At 36.9% G+C, this 18,867-nt stretch overlaps 1 protein-coding gene and 1 long non-coding RNA gene across 2 annotated transcripts in view; one reads left to right on the top strand and one right to left on the bottom strand.

Moving 5' to 3' along the window:
- LOC143348495 (uncharacterized) overlaps positions 1-18,867 on the top strand; it is a 55,561-nt gene that overhangs the window by 26,688 nt on the left and 10,006 nt on the right. The gene's annotated exons all lie outside the window — the stretch shown is intronic.
- Positions 1-18,867, bottom strand: part of LOC143348497 (uncharacterized) — a 36,898-nt gene that overhangs the window by 8,783 nt on the left and 9,248 nt on the right. The window lies entirely within an intron of this gene.

Genomic DNA, 18,867 nt, shown 5'->3' with positions numbered 1-18,867 from the left:
ATTTCTAATCGTTTGCGGAAACTGCTGCCATTGGCTGGGATGTTGGAGGTTGCTGAAACGACTATGCTGCTTCACCAGAAGTCCTAACACAGGGGAAATAATACCTCCTGCAATAAAGAATTTTGTCAACTGCACCTTTGACTCAAGCGACCACACGGAACATCGAGAACATTCTATAGAATTGGCTATATACGAGAGGCAGGGGGAATTCCAAGTTTCTACAGAACCAACCATGGGCCAACATCAGCCGCGATCAACGCCGCCATCTACAAGCAGATACTATCTCCGATCCAATGTATCTCGACCTCGAAAAAGCACAACACCTTTATAACTTATAAACACACATATCGTAATTAAGTTACAAACTACTTTAAGTTTAATTGTATCTATGAATTAAGACTTATGCACTACGAACTAAGATCATAAGGGAAAACTTTAATTCGAAGACTACGATCTTCGAACTAAAAGGGGGAGGTGTTGGATGACCAACACGACCCAACAAACACCATTCCGTCACATTACAAACATTACTCATCCAAACATCCTAGTCACGATTCCCAAACCTTACTCATCCTGAACCTCGTACCCTTCCTGAGTCACACTCTCCCTTGACCATCGTCCCTACCTCTGCCTATTTCCAGTAATAGCATAAAAACGCCTGAAAAACCGAAAAACCTCTCAGAAAGAGTTCAGCATTCAGTCGACCCAACATTTGTAAGAGTTTTCTTAATAAAAGTGTTGTTAAATTCATTGGAATCCAACAGTGCGAGGTTAATGGTTTTTTATGTACAATGACATGGTGTTAAAAAATTTAACAAAATACAATTTGTTTATAACAAAAAAAAATGTATTAATTTCATTTTTCATTTTATTGAAATTTTCATACTGACAAAAAATGACGAGCATTTTATTCCAAATCCATTGGTATGTAACATTTTAAAATTGCCTCTTATAGTTTTGCAGCTTTTGATGATTTACATCTTGTGCGTACATCCACTATGGTAGTAGCCGTTCTAACTTTGATTTACAGAAGCACTGTAGGCTTGCGCTAAATTATACAGTAACAAGTAACAAGTAACAAGTAACAATAACAGTAAGAGTTTCTTAACAGCAATGAAAAGATTAATTGTTTTTATTACCCATCTATGACATCGTGGCAAAGGTGGAGCGATTTATAAATTATAAATACATACAGTGTGTATAGCAATTACTCTATGTAGTTTCGATAATAGTGGTACTCGTCGAAAAAATGTTTGAAACATAAAGATTTTTTACAGCATGCGAATTTAATTATTGCCACGTCACCACAAATATGGCCTACAAAAATGTATTAGACAATTTTTCTGTAGGGTGTCAAACAAAATTATTAAAAACTAAAAACGAATATTTAAGGAAAATCGACAAGGGCGTAAGGTGCCTAAATTGTTCAGTGAAAACAAAAGATTTCAAATCGTTCTGGAAAAATTATTTTCGGTTGCGGGGCTCAATTACAACCATTTTTGGTGAATAGACATACTCTTAAATTCCTACCCACTTTGGAGAAAAAAATTCGAGAATGTGTGAAATATTTCGACAAAATTAAAAAATTTCAAATCGTTCTGGAGAAATTATATTCAGTTTAAAATTCAAAATTTAAGTTTAAAATTATATTGTATAATTTAGTGCAAGCCTACAGTGCTTCTGTAAATCAAAGTTAGAACGGCTACTACCATAGTGGATGTACGCACAAGATGTAAATCATCAAAAGCTGCAAAACTATAAGAGGCAATTTTAAAATGTTACATACCAATAGATTTGGAATAAAATGCTCGTCATTTTTTGTCATTATGAAAATTTCAATAAAATGAAAAATTAAATTAATACATTTTTTTTTGTTATAAACAACTTGTATTTTGTTAAATTTTTTAACACCATGTTATTGTACATAAGAAACCACTAACCTCGCCCATTAACAATTTTTTCGTACGTCTTTCCTTTTTCAAGATAGCCGTGTCAAGTCAAAACTTCAAGGGGTGATTTCACCCCTTAAACTCGAGGTACTGCAGCTAAAAAAAATACGTGTCGATTATTTTTGGCTGCTTTATAAGTGTACGATATTTCATCAAAATCGCATTCATAAAGTCAGTCTATTAAACAACATTAACCTACATGTGGCTACGTACCCACACCCGCGGAAATAAACATTAAATAATTGTGGGATAGATTGGCGGATTGTTATTTGAATCATCAGCCCCCTCACAATGTAAACATACCGTTTTCAAACATTACACTTTAGTCAATTCCAAGACATTGTGTGGTTCATACAAATTTCGTAGGGATAATCCTTTAGAATTATTCTAATCATGATCACGAAAAGTCAGAAACCAATAAATGTGAACGTGAATTAATATTAAACTTACATAATGAAAATAAATCATATCTTGAAATTGCCAAATTATTAAATCGAAGTAAATCTACAGTACATTATACAGGGTGTTCGGCCACCCATGGGAAAAATTTTAATGGGTGATTCTAGAGGCTAAAATAAGACAAAAATCAAAAATATCCATTTTTTGATTGACGCTTCATTAAAAAGTTATTAAAAAATTAAATTAAAAAATTTCAAATAATTTTGAAAAAGTTATTTTTGGTTGTGGGGCTCAATTACAGTCATTTTTGTTGAATACACATACCCCTGAAATCCTACCCGCTTTCGAGAAAAAAATTCGAGTAGGTACTGAAACTTTTAGATGAAATTAAAAAATTTCAAATCATACTAAAGAAATTGTATTTATTTACAGGGGTCAAGTATGAGCATTTTCGGTGAATAGACATACCCCGAAATACTACGCACTTTTGAAAAAAAAATTCTTTACCAAAAATCTAATGTAAAGCCAGAAATGCTTTCATGAAATTTCATGCGAATCTTTAAAATATCATAACTTCTAAACGGATTAGAAGATTTTAATTTTTCAAAATGCAAATAATGCGTATTTTAGTGAAGAATATGTAGAAATTCTAACAATATTGAAAAAATTGTTCCTTGACCCCGTAAAGTGAGAAAACCCCCTAAAACTGGTCCAATTTTCAAACGACAATAACTCCTACAATAGTGAACGTATCTTATTGAAACTTAGTATGCAAGTAGAGCTCATAGATACATACAAAAAAGTATTAAACAACTTTTCTATAGGGTGCCAATCAAATTTATAAAAAAAGAAAAACGCATTTTTAAGAAAAATCGACAAGGGGATAAAAGGTAAATAAAAGATGCCTAAAGTTTTCGGCGAAAAAAAATTTCAAATCGTTCTAGAAAAAATTATTTTCGGTTGTGAGGATTAATTACAATCAGTTGTGGTCAATAGACATTGTTATCTCCGTAGTTGGTTCGGGGAGTTAATTATGTAGCAAATCAATTTCTTGATTCACAAAACAACGATTTATTTAAGCAATTACAAGAAATGTTCAAGTGTAACAATCAACAAGAGATGTTGCGATTGGTCCGATTGTAAGATCACTTGTAAGGTGATCTTATTGATGTCCAAATAAAGAAGTCCGATTATATTGTTCTATTCGCGTGCGATGCGATGTTCAAAATGTCCAAGTTCTTTTGCAAGCAATTCTTATGAACGTCCAACTGTTCCGAGAATCTACCAAATTCTGATTTTTGTCCAGAGGTTTGGCCTTGTCCTGCCCAATCCGAATTTTGGACAGTTTTTGGATTGTGCAACGCCCATAGCCTGGTTTGTTTCATCCTGCAAATCAAAGTCTGCAGGACGTTGCACAATCCCTGGGTTAATTTATTACCCATTCTTGTTCTTACAGTCCTAGTCCTGGTAGTCAATACGTAAGGGTTTGCGATACATCAATTGCCGTCGAGGGTGGTCTAACCAGGAATCGTTTTCAGAGAAATCTGAAACCGGCATCCGGCCAAACCTAGTCCTTTAGAAATTGCAGGCGGTCCGTGAAAAATTGTAACTTCCTCAAAAACGGCACTGTTCATTATCGACTGCAGCGGAAACCCTTCACGTGGCGGCAACAGACATACCTCCGAAATCCTACACACTTTCCAGAAAAAAATTCAGGAAGGTAGACAAATTTTTCAACAAAATTGAATAATTTCAAATTGTTCTAAAAAAATTATTTGTACTTTCAGGGGTCAATTACAATCAGTTTTGTTGAATAGACATATCCCCGAAATCCTACCCACTTTCGAAAAAAATATTTAATACGAGCGGAATTTTAAACGTTAATAACTTTTTAACGAAGCCTCCATCAACAAATTAGTATTCTTGATTTTCGTCTTATTTTGGCCTCTAGAATCTCCCATTAAAATTTTTCCCAGGGCTAGCCGAACGCCCTGTATAATACTCCGCATACGCACAAACTCCTCCGTAGAGTCTTAACATAAATCCCTGTTAGAAAGAGGGACGAATATTCTCAGGCACTGTCCAGATGATCATCGCCTGCTGAGACAAACACCGTGATACTCGAGAGCAATTCGAGCTCGTCAGATTGCTCGATTAAATCGCCATGATCGTCGTTCATTACGTCGTTGCATGTCAATCGTATCGCTTCTGTATATCGCATATTTGATTTGATAAACTTCTGATTTGTTCGTTAAGTGTGTCGGAGTTTCTTATTTCGTATCCTGACCTCATCAACAATCCCATAAAACATCTATGGGCTGAAATTGGAAGAAAACTCAGAAATGATGACATAACGTCCAAGGAAGTGTTAAGAAACAAAATAGCAGAGATACGATATTCCATTAAAAAAAAACAATAGAAAAACTTGTATACAGTATAGAAAGCTGGCTGAGACACGTTATTGATGCCAAAGGAGGGCCAACAAGATATTAACATCAAACAAGTCAAGACTTATTCGTACGTTCGAATACTTTTGTGGCGTTCGAAAACGGGATGTTTGCACTAAATGTTTGAAATTCCAAACACCGTTTATTGTCGGACAGCTTAGGACGCGTCTTCTATATTTTAGATATTAATACGAGGGTCGTTCAATAAATCCTTAGAAAATCTAAGACCTGGCACTCGTAGCATCGAAAATGGTTTGTTTTTAGTAAGCATCATGACTCACTAGACAGTTGTCAAAATCTCAGTTATATCCACCATATGGTTTCATTTTTATTGTCAATTGAGGCAAGAAATTTCCTCTTGGATCACGACAATGCAAGGGTGCACACCTGTACAGTTTCGGTGGTCAAAATCATGGAATTAAAGTTCGAATTATTACATCCACCCTATTCACTGGATTTGGCCCCCCAGTGACTGTTTTTAACGCTTGGAAAAGTGTATAGAGCTAAAAGGAGATTCTGTTGAAAAATAAAAAAAAATCTACCTAAAATAATTTGTTTCTCTATCTTTTTCTAAGGGCTTATTGAACGACCCTCGTAGTACGAGGGTTTAAGAGCCTCCAAATTACTTAACTGCACGGAATTTGGTCATCTGGCGACCACGTTCAATTTTAACTCTTATTTTTAGTACCTAATTCAACAATAGAAATTGACATACAGTAAAGCCACTACGCGACGCGCATTCTTTAATTAATTTTCAAGGGGTATTTTAGGCCTAGATACCTGCACTCTTGCATGCACGGCCAACTACCCCCGTACGCATCCACAGTGGGTGGAACTTAAAGTTTGGAAGGACGCCCATACGGGATGGGTCAGCTCCGATCTGCCACTCAAGATACCTCCCATAATTGAATTTTGTATTTAAACAAGGATTTAACAGGACAAGCTCAGAATGCAAGAATGCAAAAAAATTCAAGAGAACACAAGATTTAAAGGATTAGAATTTCATGAATTTGTATAAAATTGAACCATTTATATATCATTTTCACATTTTCTATTAACCCGTTTTATCTTGATGTATTTAAATTGTTAATAAATTATTGTGTTGGCAATGGGTGTTGTTATATTTTCTATTTGATAAATAATCGGTTTCGCGAACTTTATGGGAACCAACACTAAATGCCCTGTAAATTCTGTATGTGTTGTCAGATGTGTTTGTAATTTTACGTATGCATTCTCGAGACTCCTATGTGACCTTACTTACAATCTTATTCTGAAAACTTAAACCTAACGTGTGCATTCTATTTGTTAACGATGTACAGGGTGTCCACGCTCTAAAGTGTGACAGTCGCGATATTTCAATAACTATTGATGATACGAAAAAATTGTTTATATGTAAATTACAGAATAAAATGGGATCTTTATTAATTTAAAAGTTATGATGGTAAAGTTTCGTATTTTAAATGGAACTATATATTTTTTTTTGGATCACGCGATAGTGCTTTTCAAGACAAATTCATTAAACTGCAGTTTATTTACCCGATTTTTATTAGTTTTCAAGATATAATGCTTAGAAATTTACTGATTTTCAGCGAAGACGTCTCGACTTGAGGGGTAAGTCCTAAAAGCGGTCCTATTGTTGCGCTGTTTGACTCTGCCTGTTGAAACCGATAGCAAGGGTCTAGCTCGGAACGTCAGGCACAAAAAGTAAGAAACATGGAAAGTATTGTCCATTACGGTTCGAGTTTGTCGCATCGAGGATGGTGTCGTTAATAATTTGGATGGTTATACTTTCCATATTTCTTACTCTTCGAGCCTGCTGTTCCGAGCGTAGACCCTTGCTATCGGTTTCAACAGGCAGAGTCAAACAGCGCAACAATAGGACCGCTTTTAGGACTTACCCCTCAAGTCGAGATGTCTCCGCTGAAAATAAGTAAATTTCTAAGCGTTATGTCTAGAAAACTAATAAAAATCGGGTGAATAATTTCAGCTTAATGAGTTCGTCTTGGAAAGTACTATCGCATGACCAAAAAAAAAATATATAGTTCCATTTAAAAAACGAAACTTCACCATCATATCTTTTAAATTAATAACATAAACAACATTTTCGTATACGCCAAAATAGAGATCCCATTTTATCCTGCATTTTCCATATAAACATTTTTTTTGTATCATCAATAGTTATTGAAAAATCGCGAGTGTCACAGTTTAGCGTGGACACCCTGTAGACTGGAAGCGTTCGAATAGTTTCATGAGCTACTGTTTGTCTACTGTAATGTTTACTCTGTCCCTGATTCAACGTGCACTTTATCGCTAATTTAATTTGCATTTTATTAGTAATCTAAGTTGGACTCCCCAATTCGTTGAGGCGCGTCTTCGTTTTACTTTAAGCTCATCCGCAATTACGAACGGGAACCGTGAAAACTCGAAAACACCGTAAGAATTTACGACGCCGCTGGAATCTCTCATTCTCATCCTACGGTTCTTCGTGTTCGAATAAATCCGTTCCTCTTCGAATTTCTCAACGAATAGAGAAATTCTCTACGATTCGAGTTAACTGGGACTCTATGGAAATCGGCAATTGATTCAAACGAGGCGTTCAGTGGTTAAATCCTAAACCGGTTGCGCGGTAAAGTTACAGCCTCTCGTCGCTCCTGTGTCGTCAACGGTCCGTGTGTAGGTACACACGAAATTTGCATCTTGCACTTCCCTCGAGGCAGATCATGTTCGTAACAACATGAAAGGCCTGTAGCACGTTTGTTTGACAGAAGAACGACTGCAAACTCACGGGGAGTATTAACAAATGACCTAGACCCAATTAAGTCAAAACATTGGGTGTACGTATACAAAAAAATTAAAACAACGAGTGACTTGACCGTACAACTCGATCTACGTGTTATATAAATGCATTCCTTTTATACTAGAATCATGAATGTGAAATCACCTTTTGCAGTAAAGATGTGTTTTCAATTATTTTTTTTATTTTTTATTCGTAAGTTTATGCCAATATCATAAACATATAAATTAGATAATAATCGTAATTATACTCGAAATTCAAGATTTTAAATTTATCGAATTGCTCGTTTATGGTTCTGGTTTACACACCTTGAACATAAATATCAATCAGAGAAGAGAAATAAGGATCTGTTGAAATATTTCTCAATCCTTTACCTACAATGATTGTTACTTAAAATAGTACACCTAGCGATTCAGCCGATTTTTATTAATAAATCGTGGAGGTAAATAGCGTTGGAAATTTAATATTTATACATAAATAATATGGGCAAATGAATCTACCTGAATATATGAAAAAATAATTTAAAGCAAAATGTCGACAAAATGAGACTTTTAAATAATTTTAAATTGTATACCGACAACGGCCCGCAATAGTTGGCTATCGAATAACTGTCTTAAAGTTCTCGAGACATCTTCCAATACTCAATTTTGTGACAATGAAATAAGAATATTTTTACGTTTAGTGTTAAATATAGAGAAATAATTAATTTTTAACAAAATTTTGTCGAGGAATTAACTGCTGAAATATCCAAATAAAGTATATATTCTGTTTTTAATTTTGAAAATGTCTGTTTTTGTTTATTTTTCCGCTAATCATCATTGCTAACTTAAGTGTATGCTCAATGTTGTAAGTAACTGTAGATCATCAGCCGACAAATTTGGAAGTAGTGTCGTTAAGCAATCGAAGCGAAGTGAAAAAAAAGAAAACGAGGCATTGTTGTCTCAAAGGTGTTAGAGAGTAGTTGCGTCCTATTTTATTCCATGCATTAGAAATATACATATATGTATATATACAGTGACCCACAAAAGTCTTCGTACACGAAAGCGAAATTCGTTCAACTTAATTTTTTTAGTATCTTAATAGTGATTGTTGGTTTTTCTCTTTTAAAAGAGAAAGTTCCGTGACAAAAACCATCGACGCGTGTGTTGCGTTTCGCGTTTCGAGGTACAAGTCAAGAGGGTGCAGCTGTGCCCCTTCCTTGACTTGTTTAGACAAAATATGTATACTAGAACCGATTGAGTCTGCGGGTACGGGACGAATTTTACGTCACTGTCCTTTCCATTCTGTATGTTTCTTTTAAACCGTACAGACGTGCCTTCCAAGTGTTTCTAATAAAGCTTAATTAAAAGTTATATCGTTCAAATTGTTTCTTTTTATTCCACCACCTATTTCCAATAATGATTTTTTGGAATGTAATTAAACATAATTAAAGTGGAGTTCTCATTCTTCAAAATAGAATAGGTACGATTCGAATTAAATAATTTCTCTTTATGAAAACATCGTTCCACAAAAGTCTTCGTACGGTTATAAAATATTAATACATAGATGCTCAAATGTTTAAAACAAATGACAATCGGAGACACTTTGATGCTGAAAATCAACAATCAAAGATTTCAGTATCAGCAACAACGTGATCATATTATTGTTGAAATAAGCTTAGAAATATGGATTGTATTAAGAAACATACAGAGAAACGACTATCGAAGAGCAACAAATTATTATTAATTTATTTAAACAAAAAAAATCAATTCAAGAAATTGAAAATATTATTTAAAAAACCCATTCCACTTTTAACTAGTGTTAAAGGTGGTGGCGGTCCCATTATGATGTGAAGCTGTATGAGTGCTAAAAAACAGGCAATTTACACATTATCAACGGAATTATGGGTAAGTTCGTTTATTTAAATATCTTAACACTTCGACGGCCACTGTCACGTGTGCGTGATATACTGTATCAGTCACCATTTCATCATACATTCAACTTATTACGTTTGTTGAGATTACATTTATAATTCCTTATAATAATATATTGGAAATAGGTGGTGGAATAAAAAAAACAATTTGATCAATAATAACTTTTTACTAAGCTTTATTAGAAATACTTGGAAGGCACGTCTGTGCGGTATGAAAGAAACATACAGAATGAAAAGGTCAGTGACGTAAAATTCGTCCCGTACCCTCAGATCCAATCACTTCTATATATACATATTTTGTCTAAACAAGCCAAGGAAGGGACACAGCTACACCCTTTTGACTTGTACCTCGAAACGCGAAACGCAACATACACATCGATGGTTTTTGTCACGGGAAGAAAACTCTTTTTTAGAACAGAAAAACCAACATAATATTCCTAGCATCTTCGTGTGTCTCACATTGGTGTACAATATCAGTGGTGACGGACAACGGTTTTCGCGTGATACGTGCGACCATGAAAGAGTTAGATAATTATTTAAATGTTAGTGCTGAAAAGTTCGAGATTTTGTAAGACTTGAATTTTTATCAAGACAACGACCCAAAACACAAGTCCCATTTAGTTCAGCAATGACTCATTTTTAATATTCCTTACATAACAGCCACACCTGCCCAGTCCCCAGATCTGAATCCAATTGAGCATCTGTGGGAGGAATTAAACAGAAGTATCACAAAAAGGTAAATTTCAAACCGCGAAGAGTTAAAACAGATGTTATAGTCTGAATGGAACAATATTAATGATGAGATTACCTTCAACTTGGTTAAATCCATGCCTAGACAATTGTAAGCTGTAATCCAAACCTACTAAATATTAGAAAACTCTAATTATAGTATCAACAGATCATGCTACTAAATGTACGAAGATTTTTGCATGGCATTGCTTGTACCACGAAATAAATATTTCTTATTTACTCGAAGAAAAATTATTCGATTTGTACCTATCTCAATTTAAAAATTAAGAACTCTATTTTATTCACGTATAATTATATTTTTAAAAAACTTTATCAAAATACCAATAAAATTAAATGCAACGAATTTTACTTTCGCGTACGAAGACTTTTGTGGGCCACTCATATCTATCAAAACATTAATATATAATATTCTTTTTTCCTCTCAAATCCCTACAGTTCATGTCGCGTAATAAATACAACACTTAAAATTTGACTACATATGTATGTGTGCCTCGTCTATCACAGCTTCGAAAATATTAAAAAACTGTTTCAATAATAAGGCTATTGAATTACTATAGATCATTCTGTAACTATTTGAGTGACAGCAAACATCAATGATCTGTCATCAAAAAACGATATGAATTCTTTCGGATAATGTATGAATTCCATACAAAAACCATCGAATAACTTAACCTATCGGCGAGTTGCAGCTAATCGATAACCATTTTCTACGGCCCACCAGTCTTATAAGCTAATAACAATAACTCTAGGTTTTTTTTTATGGTTTACGGCCTGAACTGGGTTCATGACATGGACGTGACTTTCTCCCCTTTTCTAAAGTTACAATTTGCATGCTCCTTTGCTTCATCTCACCCTTAATTTTGTTATACTCATTGGCAAGGGCACTTTAAATTCTAATTAGAACTCGACAGACTTAGAGTTTTGTTCTGCTTCCCAATGGGGATTAGAGTATTGGAAACCCACGAGAGTGTTGAGTTTTAGTTAGGATTAAAGGATACTTCCTAGACAAACTTATGTATGTAAAATCCTCGCTCGTGTTTACGCAGATGTCGCTAGCTCTATTTACGACCCTCCAAGAGTACGTGGAAGGGTGAAATTAGAAACAAGATCGAGCACGTCACCAATATCTTCAATTATGGTGCATTCAAAATACTGGCCATTGAAGTTCAAACTCGCAATCGATACAACTTACACTTGAACTGTTTGAATTTTTTAATAGAAACTTTGTCATCGAACTGCACGAACTTTACCGTATTTCGAAATTTTAACCTAATTGAATTTTGAGTTTGATGAACTCAGTTTGTATTTCAAACCAAACGTTAAAGTTACGCGAACGTTCAGACAAAATTACTTTCTGATCACTTTTGAAAGGAGTTGGTAAAAGTAATCATTATTATAAAATAATTTATCATCACTAAAGTTAATTAGTAATCATCGACTATATTTACCGTAATTTATTATCATCTAATGAAATTTACTATAGTATTTAGTGAGATTTTCACGCATATTCTATTAGTAAAATCCACGTATATTGTAATTTTGTTATTGGACCCCAAATGACTCGATGCGCGCGAAAAATATTTTTGTTAAAGAAGAAAATTCAGGAACGAAAAGGAGAAATATCTCGGTAAAATATATGTTATACAGTTCAGTAATCATGTTATGTTGTATATGTATATTCAACGGGCTTGCGCAGTATACAGGAGTACAGCAGAATTGTTAATAATTCAACAAGTAATCAATATATGTCATGTGATAATATTAAACGGTCTTTCTGTCAATTGCACGCGAATATACGAAAATGTGGCGATGTTGAACTGAAGCGCGTAGACCGTGTGAATAAACACATTAGTCAAATAAAACTAAAAATTAAACAAACAACTAAAAGACAAATTACAAAGTAAATTAGAATAAACGTTGAACTGTCAGAGGTACAGAGAAATGTTATATATAGTATGCAAAGATGAATATTTCTCGTCTCAAATGGAATTAATAATTGAACAAGTGTTACATATCATCCATGTATGGGACTGAAACGTTTGGTGGCTTGGGCGTTGGCCCGATTATTTAGCGCACAACCCCTCGAACGGGGTTGACTCACGACGTATGGGCACACCCGGCCCAGTTTCATTGCCTTATATGGTAATGCCCCGCCACTGTACTGAGTAATTTGCCAGTATATAAGGGCCGCATTTTCCTACTCGGGGAGCTCAGTTTTTCTCAAAACCTCTCGAGACGACGTTACTTTGACACTCGAAGCAAGATCGGGCTATAATCCCCTTTGAGCAACTATTCACCCTAGCGGTTTTAATTGTGAGTGTTCAATCGACTAATCGAGTGAGTAGCTCCCGCGAACGCGCCGCGTAAACGCCGATTTAAAACTCTCGCCGTCGTGGCAACCCAGCGATAGTACTGGTTTTGTTAATACACCTTTTGTACTTGAGCACTTAACAGAATATATACTAGTAGTTACCCTGATCTGCATTATTTAATTAATAAAACCCTGAACCATATTAACGGAAAGACGGGGGAGTATCTCACGGACCCGGTACACCTTTACCGCTCGAGGTGTACCATTACGATAGAGCAAAGATCCTAAAATTTCCTAAAAAACCTACGTGGCTCCCAGGGTATAAAGCCCCTGGTTCGTCCACTCCTTTCTAGCGGCTCCCAGGGTATAGAGCAACCAGTCAAGCCAATACCTTTCTCTAACGAAGACGAGTTCAGCACTAAATACCGCCTACCTGCTAGAACAAGGCAACAAATTGCAATAAAGGTGGCCAATCGAGGCATCAAGGAGGGCTATTTACCTCGAGTAAAGACACCGAAAGAAGTTTTCGTTGGAGAGGCCGCAGTTTACACCCATGACGACATATGCTACGCGATGGCAACCAATACCAGCGAGGAAGACATCGAACTTGAACTGGAACCACAACACCTTCAGCCGTACGAAATTTGGAGTTCATCCGATGAAGATCCTGTAATTTCGTACGAAACTCCACCAAGGAAGATTTTAAACCGGGGAAAGAAAATTTGGGAAACTCTAAAAACAAACCATCTCAATACGGAAGAACAGGAACATGTGCATAACCTCGTACAGGAATTTTCGGATAGATTCTACCTACCAGGAGATAGACTGGACAAGGTACCCAATTTTCAGCATTCTATTCACACCATAGACGAAATACCCATCAACACCAGACAATACCGTTATCCGCCAATTCATCAAGAGGAAATTCAACGTCAAGTAACAGCCCTCCTATCCCAAGGAATTATTCAACCGTCTACTTCACCTTACAACTCACCATTATGGATCGTACCAAAGAAACCTGATGCTGACGGTAAGAAACGTTGGCGCATGGTCATCGACTTTAGGGCACTGAACGAGAAAACTGTCAGTGACAAATATCCGTTACCACAAATAACTGAAATTCTGGATAAACTTGGAGGAGCAAAATATTTCTCAATTTTCGACCTAGCAAATGGATTCCACCAGATCGAGATGAATAAATTGGACAGACAGAAGACTGCCTTCACCACTCCACGGGGGCATTATGAATTCGTTCGAATGCCTTTTGGATTAAAAAACGCTCCACCAACATTCCAAAGACTTATGGACCAAGTTCTGACCGGACTGCATGGAACAGAATTATTCGTTTACCTGGATGATATCGTTGTATATTCCTCCTCGTTACGCGAACACGAAATTAAGATTAGAAAATTATTCAATCGACTCAGAGAACACGGTCTCACCCTGCAGACGAGTAAGTGCCAATTTTTAAGAAGAGAAGTAACTTACTTAGGACACATCGTTACAGCCGAGGGTGTGAAACCCGACCCGAAGAATCTGCAAGCAGTAAAGGATTTTCCAATACCCAAGTCACAGAAGAATATACAACAGTTTTTGGGATTGACGGGATATTACCGTCGGTTCATTCAAAATTACTCAGGAAAAGCTCAACCTTTAGTACAATTACTTGGAAAAGGAGTGCGTTTCAACTGGACTTTGGAACAACAAAAAAGTTTTGAACAATTACGGGACGAACTCTGTGAACGACCAATTTTGCAATATCCGGATTTTAACCGACCGTTTATCATTACTACGGACGCATCGGACTTTGCAGTCGGCGCGGTCCTCAGCCAAGGGGAGATAGGACAAGACCTTCCGATCGCTTACGCATCTCGAAGCTTGGGCAAAGCCGAAAGGAATTACTCAGCAACTGAAAAGGAATGTCTGGCTATGGTTTATGCAGCACAATATTTCCGACCATACGTTTTCGGACGAAAATTTACCCTGGTAACAGATCACAGACCACTTGTTTGGTTACATTCGGTTAAGGACCCTACATCCCGTTTGGTCAAATGGAAACTAAAACTCCTGGAGTATGAGTACGATGTTGTACACAAATCTGGGAAAACAAATAAGAACGCAGATGCGTTATCACGCAACCCAGCACACATCTGTTTGCCACTCACTTCAAAAGAAGATAAAACATACAGGCCAACAGGACCATTGAAAACGCCAGGTGGAACCGGTATAGGACAACGCGTGAAATCCTTACGCAGAAGTCAAGCACACCCGCTATACGTTGATCTGAACAGTAGCTCTGACGAAGCCCCGTATCAAGAATCCATAATAAAGAAGAGAGAACCACCAAAAAGCATCAGGAAAAATATATCTGGGAATTCATCGACTTCGTTACTACCTACCCTCACCCGCGAAAAGGACATGGCAGATGAACCATTAGAAGTTTTCGACACTCCAGTTGCACAATCTACTCCATTCAATTCACCAGAGCAGAATAAATCCATTTTATCATACTCCATTAATAATGAAACAAGACCAATAGCAGGAAATTTGATCTCATTCGAGGACAACACCGACACAACGATTACTCAAACGGGTTACCAGCCAGAAGATGAAAATCAGAATACGGTAATAGAAACAGCTGCCACTCATCTACCCGCCTCGTCATCACCACATGTATTAAATCAGGGATTATTTGGTTCGGGAAGGACAGACCCAAGACCGAACCTGTTGGACATAATACCGCCTCTTTCCGAGCCGACGGGCGTCGCACAACCATCAACAAACAATCCAAGGGACCCCTTGCTTATCACTCCACCCGTAGAAGACCGAATACCCCTAATTTCGGAAGCTCACGACAGCCTTATCGGAGGACACAAGGGAATCGCCAAAACATACAGACGGTTATTTCCAAAATACACTTGGCCAGGATTAAGAAATGATATACAAGAATATATTAGGAAATGCAAAAGCTGTCAAGAGCAGAAGCTGGTTCGAATGAAAACTCGACAGCCGATGCTTATCACCGATACACCGACAGAACCATTCGATAAAATTGCTTTGGACACTGTAGGACCATTACCTGAAACACCCAGCGGAAACCGATATATTTTAACGATGCAGGACAATTTAACGAAATATTGTTTGGCCGTCGCAATACCAAATATTCGCGCAACAACCATAGCAGATGCCTTTGCCCGGCATTTCATCGCCATTTACGGAACTCCGCGTGCCATACTGACTGATCGAGGAACCAGCTTCTTGGGGAAAATAATGACACACCTGGCAGAAATCTTCAAAATCAAACAACTCACTACATCAGGCTATCGACCACAAACCAACGGATCTTTGGAGAGGAGTCATCACGTTCTCACCGAATACCTGAAACATTATATGAATTCATACGAAGACTGGGACTTGTTAATTCCATTCGCCATGTTTTCATATAATACTTCGGTACATGAAGCAACCGATTTTACACCATTCGAGCTAATATTTGGAAAACCTGCACGGATACCAACATCATTTCCTACCGGAGAGAAGCTACAGACCTATGGATCATACATTTCAGAATTAACCACTAAATTGACCGAGATTCGTAATATAGCTGCAAACAATTTGAATAAGGCAAAAGAGCGTTCAAAACGCTATTACGACAAACACTCAAGACCAGTTGAATTCAAGATTGGACAATATGTTTATGTCTTGAACGAACCACGTATCAGCAAATTCGACCCGCATTACATCGGACCATTTAAAATAATAGATAAAACAAAAACTAATAATGCCGTCTTGGAAATTAACGACCGCAAAACACTAGTGAAGCATGAGGATAAACTTAAACATGCCTACTTATCGGAAGATAGTACCGAATCAGACTAAAGGACTACCAGCCCCATTACCTACAATCCAGCCATTCATCAGTAGCCGGAGGACTACCTGTCCTTACCACCGCCAACATCAACAGATACTATGAAGCAATCGGACCAGTTTAGTGCTAGTGGTGTGGTGCGTGGGCCATATGAGGCAGTGAACAGTGTGGATGGATGTACACGTATGCGTGTGTGCGTGCGTGTGTGTGGTACGAGGCACCAAACGTTTTAGTCCCAATTATGAAAGCGCCATTATTAAATGACGTTTCATTTAAGGGGGGGAGTGTTGTTACATATCATCCATGTATGGGACTGAAACGTTTGGTGGCTTGGGCGTTGGCCCGATTATTTAGCGCACAACCCCTCGAACGGGGTTGACTCACGACGTATGGGCACACCCGGCCCAGTTTCATTGCCTTATATGGTAATGCCCCGCCACTGTACTGAGTAATTTGCCAGTATATAAGGGCCGCATTTTCCTACTCGGGGAGCTCAGTTTTTCTCAAAACCTCTCGAGACGACGTTACTTTGACACTCGAAGCAAGATCGGGCTATAATCCCCTTTGAGCAACTATTCACCCTAGCGGTTTTAATTGTGAGTGTTCAATCGACTAATCGAGTGAGTAGCTCCCGCGAACGCGCCGCGTAAACGCCGATTTAAAACTCTCGCCGTCGTGGCAACCCAGCGATAGTACTGGTTTTGTTAATACACCTTTTGTACTTGAGCACTTAACAGAATATATACTAGTAGTTACCCTGATCTGCATTATTTAATTAATAAAACCCTGAACCATATTAACGGAAAGACGGGGGAGTATCTCACGGACCCGGTACACCTTTACCGCTCGAGGTGTACCATTACGATAGAGCAAAGATCCTAAAATTTCCTAAAAAACCTACGTGGCTCCCAGGGTATAAAGCCCCTGGTTCGTCCACTCCTTTCTAGCGGCTCCCAGGGTATAGAGCCCCTGGTTCGTCCGTGAAACCATACATTTCTCCTTATAAATTTAACCCCGTGGCTCCCAGGGTATAGAGCCCCTGGTTCGTCCACGTAACCTACTCCTACGGCTCCCAGGGTATAGAGCCCCTGGTTCGTCCGGAACTCCTGTCTCTTTCCTAACCATACCTAAAAACCACCGGTCGAGTACTGCCCTCGACCGAATCCAGGATCTCGCGCTCGCGCTCGTAACACAAGTGCGAAGCTGAAAGATTGATGAACATGAACATCGCTACGTTTAACTTTGAAACAGCGATTAATGACTTTTGAGAAAATTAATACTTTGCAAAAAACCAAATTGCTGCTAATCAAATCCTCCTCAAACAATACAGTGACACTAAATCGTATAATCACGATCGTGCATGGGATTTTGTCCTCTTATTAAATTGAATGGCAAATATAATGGCTAAAAATAAAACGAACACGATGTATGTTTCATTAAGAAATTATTATCTTTCTCTTTGCAAATAAACAAATTAAATTTTAGATAGGCATATAATTATTCGTTCTATATATAAATGATAATATTGTCATTTCAAAGCTTATTTAAAATACCTGTTCCTTTAAGAAACGATGTAATTTTATTATTTAAAATATGTATTATTTTTATAAAAATCGGTATTTAAGTTATCTCCAAATAATATTATATATCTCGCATAAAATACGCCCGAGGCTGATTATAAATTACTCCAAACTCAATTGTTTTATAAACACGAAAACATGCAGATATTAAGGTATAAAGTGGTTACTTATGAAATTACTTATGATATTAAGATAGAAAGTGGTTAATTACAGTCATCGAGGGAAACGACGAAAAATGATAGTCTGCATGCGTTAAGAAAATTAGAAAGTTTCAGGAATGTTTCAAGTTTCAACTACGTAAAACAAGACCCTCATTGACATCAAAGTACATATTTGGAACGTCAGACTCTCTGGACGTTGCCTGCGCCGTGTAAAACGTGATTTTTACGCTTCCTTGCTTGCAAACATTATGCCCTTTTAGAAATCGTGACACGAAAGTGTTTACTTCCACTAGCACGATTCACATTTATTTAAACACTAGAAACGCAGAAGAAGTTCTTTTCATTCGTAAGATAAAAATTTTAATTCGTTCGCCGGAGTTAAATATTTTTCACTGTGCTTCATTCTAATTCCAAAAGATTCTCGCGTATTCTACGGGATGTCCATAACGTTTCTGCTCGTCTAATTGTTAATGAAATAATTAAAATTTTATGAATTTTTGTAAAGAAAATTTGGCTGATACTAAGCAAGAAATATAATGAAATTGAAACGAATAATTAATTCAATAAAATAAATAAAAAATTAGAGAAAAAATAAGTGTACTGGTGAATAGATATAAACAAACTTTTACTTCTTTTCTTGTTGTTTTTATCAAAATGTCTAAACGAAGATTACGAGCATGGAAAACTTACGTGAAC

Source organism: Colletes latitarsis, chromosome 11, assembly GCF_051014445.1.
Source record: "Colletes latitarsis isolate SP2378_abdomen chromosome 11, iyColLati1, whole genome shotgun sequence".
Classification (NCBI taxonomy): domain Eukaryota; kingdom Metazoa; phylum Arthropoda; class Insecta; order Hymenoptera; family Colletidae; genus Colletes; species Colletes latitarsis.
Note: the sequence above shows the minus strand (reverse complement) of the source record. Positions and strands in the feature narration are given on the sequence as shown.